This window comes from Pinus tabuliformis, chromosome 4_2 (assembly GCF_031772625.1).
Source record: "Pinus tabuliformis cultivar Carrire ecotype Pingquan chromosome 4_2, CPIR1, whole genome shotgun sequence".
NCBI lineage: Eukaryota > Viridiplantae > Streptophyta > Pinopsida > Pinales > Pinaceae > Pinus > Pinus tabuliformis.
In genome coordinates, this window is record NC_142304.1 from 342,961,259 (window position 1) to 342,969,838 (window position 8,580).

Genomic DNA, 8,580 nt, shown 5'->3' on the forward strand with positions numbered 1-8,580 from the left:
CCAACTCCCATCCAGAAATGTGCATTTTCTCCCAGCAGTTGAGCAGCGTCTTGCATGTGCAATTGGGTTGACGAGTTCCACCCAAGACTAAGGAAGCTTGACTTTCATGCATGGATTTATTTTTTCTAGAATAGCGAAAGGCAACATGCAAAAAGCATCCCCTGATTTAAAGAGCTATTTGTAGCAGCTAGAGGTTACATGCAAAGATCGTTTTAGAATCTCCCCTCCAAGTGTCGCTTTTTCCTAGATTTGTGGCATGCACATCATGAGCCCAAACTTATTTATTCGAAACATTAGAGCTCACTCTTTCGAATTGATCTTGGAGCTATGACATCCCATAGCACATCTAGGACTCTTTGACATATCCAGCTCATCTATTCATGGGTAAGTGGTATCAACTTGTCTTTTTCATCATTTATGTCGCTTTTTATGTTTTCACTTTTGTGAGTATTTTTTGCTTGATTCCTTTGAATGTTTGTTGTCCTTTACATGCATACTAACTTTTACTAGCACCATTTTAGTTTTCATTGCTATCTCATTGTTGTCACATGCATGAAACTGTTCTGCACGAATTCTCGTCGATTCGACAACTCGCTTCACCCACATGCATGTTGTTCTGTTTCCTGAATCTTTCATTCGATATTTCCAAGAAAGATCTATCACTTATGCTTTCACTCAATAGTTCCATGCATTTGCTTTCACAATTTTTTTAGTTGCTCATTAGTGGGTGTGGGTAGCCTTGGCCCGAACTCTACCTCACCAAGACAAAATTGCACAATCCGGTGTAGGAGGGCTTTGTCTTCCTCTCTAGAAATGTGCATTTGTGCCCACGATCTATCCTCAAAGGCTAATTTTCACATATCTGAGGGACAGTGACTTATGGCCGAAAAAATTGCACAATGTGGTCGCTAAGCCCGCAGTTACTGTGAGCTAGAATTGTGCATCATGTAATTCCAACAGTCAACAGTCAGCCTGGATTGCACATTTCACAAATCTAGCAGCCAATATTGCCTCCCAGATAGCCCAGACCTTTTTCATAGTTCTGGCAGCCATTCACCCACCTCCTAGAATAAATTGCACAATCTTTGCCTGTCAATCGCTAGGTACATGTCATTTCATTCCTGAATTTGCCTTGGTTTTAATTGACATATTTCTTTCCATGCATGTCGCTTTGTCTCCATATCTTTCAGGTGTTCATCCACCTCTTAGTAGTATAGGATTAATGGCCTCCAACAGAGCATGATCAAAGGACAATGATGGAAGTGCAACTGGAGTAGTAGCTAAGAAAGTGTCCTCCATTCTACCGATCTATGAAGATACCATGTTGTTTCTAGACAAGGACATCAAGATGAAATGGTAAGAGGTCAATTAAGAATTTGTAGGAATTTTTAAGGAAGACCTCAAAGACCGCCAGGTGTATGTGAACATTCACAAGTCCAACTGGTACCAGATTTCATGTAAATACCCCGTGTTCTCATGCACGGACATGATACATTGGATCGTATCGCACGCTGATCCCAAGATGATGACTTTGAGAAGTGTCAGTGGGACGAATATTGCAACCTTCTAGACATATGATTATGATGAGATGTATCAGATGTCAGAACCCGTGACTATCATGGAGACTCCCTTCTGCTTACCCAATAGCATTGCCAACTCTAGAGACATTCTGAAGAATTGGATAAGGGTGCGAGCTAGGTTCAAGATGACACCCAAATAGATCTACAAGATGAAGATACTATGAAAGGCCTATCAATAATTAGTCATATTTTCATGTCGACTGTATGGCCAAGAAAGCACAGAAATCTTCCCATAGAGTTGGGTTATTGTGTTGGGCCAACTGGCCAGATAGGGCAAACCATGTAACTAGTCCATCATGTTGTCTCATCAGCTGAAGGAACAGTTAACGAAGGCATGACAGTCACCCAAAGGTATTTAAGCAAAGGTCTACATGTCCGCTTATATCTTAGATGCAATCTATGTCCGACAAGAGTTCTTGGGTTTGGAGTGGGCATGGTCACCACTGGAGACTGTTGTGAACACTTATAGTAAGTTGTTTTCCGATTTCAGCTTCAGAGGAGTTATCACACGGTTGTCTGATCATTTGGTCACCCCGGTTTACAAGATGATATTCAAACAGAATCCACCCTGCATGTTGAAGGTAGAAATGGAGGCATTGATAGAAATTACTGATTGGTATGCCTCACCATTTGGCAACTTCATACAGATGTTCAGTGGGGAGAAGCCTCTTCATATTATATCGAAGTTCTCCTTGGACATACTCATCATGAAGGAAGTAGCATATCACATCTCGGTAAGATTGATAGCTAGACTGCACCGGAAGAAGAAGGCACCTTGGCCTGCTCTTCTGTTGTCAATTGGGTTATACAAGATCCAAAGTTTCAAGCAAGTGGATGTCAAAGCAGAAAAGTTGGAGAAGTATCCACTCAACCTTTGAAGTTACAATCCATATGACCCACATTGTCTTGTGAAAGATCACTGCACAAGAGTACAATTCAATTGGATCCATGGGTCATTTCATTGGGCAGAGGAGGACCCATGGAGATATTGATACAGTTTCTATAGACCCAATGAAGAGGTTGGTTTCACTGTGGATTGTTTAGAAAAGAAATGTGAAGCAACATCCAGGAGAGCACCAGCACCAGAAGTAGCAACAAAAACAGAAGTAAGCATACTAGTGCATGATAAGGGCAAGAGGAAGATTGTCGATCATATTGAGGAAGAGAAAAGCTACAAGTTCCGAGCATATCCACTTGTGGAGAAAGCATCTTTGGCTATAGAGGCAAAGAGGCATCAACACGACAAGTGAATCATGCAAAGGTAGAAGGAGAAGAGAATAATGGAGGAAATAGAGAAGGAGTGCATGATCTGAAGGAGCAACTTTGGAAGGAACAAGAGATGCGCAAATAGGAGAGGGAAGCACAATAAAAATAGGTACAGCAGGGGGCACAACATGTGCAAATAGATGAAACAACTCCCATACAAGTAGTGGACTCATAAAAAAAGCTAGCATTAGGCAGACAAGGTGAACCATCACACGAGCAGGACTTCGCTCTTGAGATACAGCAAGAAATTCAACAGTTGGATAGGGATATGGAGCAACAGGAATTGGAATAGGACACTGACCTCTTGCCTCACCACCAAGAGGTCGACATACCCACTTCACCACATTCACAAGATGAGAAAGTCTCAAGCAACCAAGGAGGCACTGAGATTCTTGGAGATCAACTAGAAGGAGAGATGCATAACATCTCATTCGATGAGTCTCAACATAGAGTTGTGTTGTCTCATAGAGTTTCAACTCTGGATGATCATACATCTCCTTCGCAAGTGGAGGAATGAGTGATCATGCTTGACGTGCGTAAACATCCAGCAACCTTGGCCGATGCTACCAGAGTGTATGTCAAAGCCACTAGTTCAAGTGTTCAATTTCAGATAGCTCAGAATGAGTGAATGGATAAGGAACTACAGATGTCTAATCAAGGAGGAGAGTTGGTGACAGTGTCCACCTGAGTTGAACTGAAGAAGAAAATACTAGATGAAGTATTGTCCCTTGACACAGTTATGCGAGCGATGTAATCCAAGTTTGGTATTGTGCATAAGGCAATCGTCCATCTCAGCGGATGGCAACAACAATGTGCTAAAAGAGCACGTATCTTGGTGAACTTGTAGGCTGTTATTGATTACATGCAAACATGGACGATGAGATACAAGGGATCCCCGCTTCACTTGCCTAAGATTATGAACACCAGTGCAGTTGAGCTAAAGGCACTTATCCAAAGTTAGATCGAGAACTACGAAGGGCTCCCATAGCTCATCACTAGTATATAGGCTACCCATGCACATGTTTTCAATATTATGGATGTTGTGGTGTGCACACATGCGATCCCATCTATTGGTACTCTCACCTAGGAAAAGACAAAGGCACAGGTTTGACTAGATCTTGATTTGTACTTCGACGAGTTGATTCTCATTGCCACAAGCCTAGACATTCCCATCAGTGTAGACATCATGCACAAGTATGTCGTTGGTCAGGGCACATTGAAGATAGTGATGCGCATTCTTTCAGACAAGTTGGACAAAGGAGCCCGAGCAGTGTAACTAGATTCTTTGGAGGCAAGCGTCAGCCTCCGGAAGTATGTCACCTTGGAGCACATGGACACCATCGTGGACTACCAATCTTGGCATGAGTACATTACTATTGATCTTCATGAGGATGTTGAGGAGTTGGACTACAATGGTTGTCTAAGTCATAGTGATGTTGAGCATGGCTTGCTCAAGCCATTTCTATCTCACATGGGTACATGTTTATTGTAATGTAATTTCTTCTCAAGTGTAAGTCAAGTGTTGATAGTTGGATGTAACAGTCATAGAGTAGATGAGGATTCATAAGGGTAGATAAACTGTTACAAAGGGGAATGTCAAGGGTCACCCCACCCTTTACTATAAATAGTCCCTCTTAACTCATTGTAAAGGCTTTTGGTCAGCCAAGCTTCCGATAAGACTATCTTGGAGAGAGCTTGAACAATATTATAAATACTCTTGGCTTCTCCACTACGTAGAGCTAGTACATCTCTTTGGATGAGCAGGTGGTTATGGTTGTAACATTCTACTCTCGAGACTAGTGGTTGGACATGGATGTATTGTATGACTGGAACTTACACTTCTTAATATAACAAGAGTCATCACATTTCATGCATATGTTGTATTGTAATCTATGCTATCTGGTTTACTCTAAATGATATATCTATTTGTTTACTTATGCATGCATGTATATCTATCTGTGTATGTATGTATGAATCTTTATGGAATGTGTTGTTGGTTTAACCATCACTTTGGATTTCTAGCTACCTTGCCTTCCATGTTGTGATGCATCTTTGCTCGTGTGTTCCCTTCTTAACTCAAAGGGTTCCAAGGGGTGCACTCATCTGAACCCCATGTGTTAGAACCTCTCATGCACCTTCCTTGACTCACTGCAACTGTCACACCCTTATTACCAACAGAGTTATATTACTTGCCTCTATTCGAAATTCAAGGCATTACTATATGACCCACTTCTGAGACTCCTACACCAAACGGCCTAAGGTCTAACTGGGACTTATTACTGGGGATATCTCTTGACATGTTGGCGGGTCCAACACCATCAATAGGTGGAAAATTGTGTTTCTTTCTCCTACAAACTCTCTCTCAACCTTGTATTTTATGTCTATGGTTGTTCCTTCATAATAGACTCCCTTAGTATTAAATCACTTAATTCCTTACCCATTTCATTGACTTTCTTCTCCATGAGGCCAAAATATTCCACATTCTTGGATTTGGAAATTTGCATCCACCCGTGGGTTCTGCCTCTCTCTATCTCTAGCTCATAAATGAATGGGACTGCAAATTTTTCAAGGATAATCCTTCCTCCTTCAATAAATTTGTACTAGGACCCCAAGCTAGGCTATGGATCAGGCTCCTAAAGCTCTTTTAGGTAATTTCCAACTATCTTTGAGGTGGTTTCTTCCTTCTGTGTCTCCTTTTTGTGCTCATGTATCTTCCCCTATTCCTCCTGTAGAAAACCTTGTCTCTCTTGTAACTAACCTTGTCTCTCCTTTAGCTTCTCTTATTCTAATTTATCAAAGGCAAATTATGTCCTAGTCATATTGAAGGTCACTGACCTAGGGGTGGGCCTACCCACAATTGCTACAGGTGACTTGGTTTTGGTTTTAGGATGAGTAAACTCCTGAATATTTCCTTCAATAGGTCCTACTTTTTCCTTTAAACTTGTTGATTCATTAATAATGATAGGAACATTTGGGGGAGATTTTGGTTTCCCTTATCTAATTCTAATGCTCTTCCTCATTCTGAAATATAGGGGACCTTGTCTTGATTTCCTCCTCTTGGGCTTGACATGAGCGCCTAATGTATCCAATGTTACATCTACTTCCTGTTCAACATCCCCTCGAGACAGACTTGTTTGATGTTGTTGTTTCTCTGCTTCTTGGGGTTTAGAAGTCTCCTCAGGGCTTACTCTTTATTCTACTTTCTTCTCCCCATCTTCTCCTTTAATTTTTATTCTCTTTTCTCTGTCCCTACCACCTCTTTTTCCTATGGTTTTCTCTCCTCTCCTTCTGTTTTTTCTACCTCTTCCTCCTTCATTTTTTCTCCTTATTATGCTTCTATTTTTTCTTATTTACCTTGAATTCTATAGGCTAGTGTTTCTCTAGGTGTGATGGGTTGGGTTTCTGTGAAAGTATCCTTATCCATGTTCTCAAATTTAGTCCACAGGACAAGGATCCTAAAGTGGCTCAAAGAATCCATGAATATTAACTTGGTGAGTCCATGGTGAGCTAAGTGTCGGTGCTTTCCTTCCCTCACCTTCTGGCTCATCTCCACGATTAACTGTAGGATGAAATGGGGAACACTAAGTCTTTGAGGGAGAGGCAATTTTGCCTTGCATCTCAACTCATGGAGAAATCTGAGGAGGTAGGTATAAACCGCACTCAATCTCCCTTCACAAGATATATACTTAAGGATATGGTAAGCTACTCCATCCCAAGGGTAAGGTAGAATTTCTATTCTTACTCCATTCTTATCTTCTACAGGCTTCCTTTTCGAAGTGAAGAAGTTTTTCCAAGATATGGCACTCAATGTCTTGTCTTCATTGATCCACCAAATTCCTAGGGGTAAGTTGGTCACTCTTACTTTGGTTTCAGGACTTAGAGAGATGACCAACTCTCTGACAACAGTAGTGGCATTGTCTTCCTCCTCAGAATGTAATTCCATGGCAAATTCATGAGCAAGATCATCATCATACCCCTTTAACAACTCAAAGAAACCCAACCATTCGTGTCTTCTGAAGATTTCCACTACAGGAGGGTGTTGTTGAATCTCTTGGTGTCTGAGGGGTCTCTTCTCTTAAATCCTTCCCTCATTTCTTCTATTATCCCTCCTTGGTGCTATTTAGGTTTGGAATTCAAAAACAAATTAAACAATATCAATGGTGGAACAATGTTTAAATTTATTGGTAGCAGTGAGGGAGAATGGTGCTAGAAATAATATCAACCAAACTACTTTTGTCTTCTTCTAACCACAACAATTTCCAAAGAGACCTCCTATTGCCTAATTGATTGTTCCAGACTATCAATTTCAAGCAGAATTCTCATGTAAGAAGATGTAAACATGGAATGAGGGTATCACTTACTTCTTTCCAAAATGAATTTGTGTGTGCATGATGATTTTGAGATAATTTCAAGCCCCTACGGCTCCCTTTTCACCTTCCAATTTCTCCTGTAGCTCCCTCTTGGTGCTTGTGTAGCATTTGCAAGCGTGCATATAGATTCCTCATGTAGCACTTGCAGACAAGGTTAGAAACTTCAGCAGTGGTGAAAATGACGTCGAGCCTAGTACTTAATATTCCTTTTTTGGGGGTAAAATCGCGGAGCGATCTAGTGACATGGCATTAACATGATTTTAGTTTTTTGGACCACTGTCCCCTCTCCTTGTGATCATTTCTCTCTCCTCATTATTATCACCCCACTCTTTGAGGACACTACCTTAATTTTATTTTACATCTCCATGTTGCATGGGTGATTAACACAAACTTAAGTTCGCTAGCCGAGGGTGGCCAAGTTCTCTAGTCATCTCCAGCCTATTAAAACACCTCTCTTGACCATTACAAATTTCATTCATTTTATGCATAGGGGTGAGGGTTGTCATACTTGATCCTAAATATGGATCAAATTGTTGGAGTTAGTTGCATGCTAGAGCTTGGCCATATAACATTCTGATAAAGGGAGTTGACTCTTTTACTTTTTTCCTGTGCATGTCTTCATAACTTGATGATACCTTGACTAATGACCTTGATGTGTGTGTTAAGGTTCCCCTCTAGTGCCCAAGCTACTACTACTGGTGGGATATCTTCCTAAGGATGATGTGTCCCTTCTTGGTTGTAAAAAAGGCTCCATCATGCCTTATGTGGGTGGAAAAAAATATATCACGGATTTCTGTTGTGATTGCACAGGCTACTACAGGAGGAGTTTTCTTTATCAACATTCTTTTGATCCTCCCTTGTGTTGGCTTGATGGGGCCTGACCCAGGTTCAGAGTTAATTAGCCAGACAAATCCCTACACTACTGGCCCTTTTGGCATTAGCCCGCCATGCGTTGATTGAAGTCTCACCCGAAGCAGTATGGGGGGATGCTGGAACCAAGTTTCTGCACCCTGGAGATGTCTGAGGAGTTGATTTAGTCGAACTATGCCTACCTTCATGGAGGCTACTTTGCGCATTGTTGTGACTTGCGAGACCTTCATGATCTCTCATAATCACCTGCTCACAACCCTTACTAGGAACTAAGAGGCTTTCGTGCTGCTATGGCAACAACGATCTGTGCTATTTCCCCAAATTACACTGCGCATCTTACTTATCTTCTTATAGATGTTAGTTAACTTCGCATAAATAGATACTTTATCGCACATTTACTTAGTCAACACAATCATTATATATGTTTGCGCATCATATAAACAACAGAAATCTAATTTATACCCAATACATTCAATACAGAAAATGGTAAATGA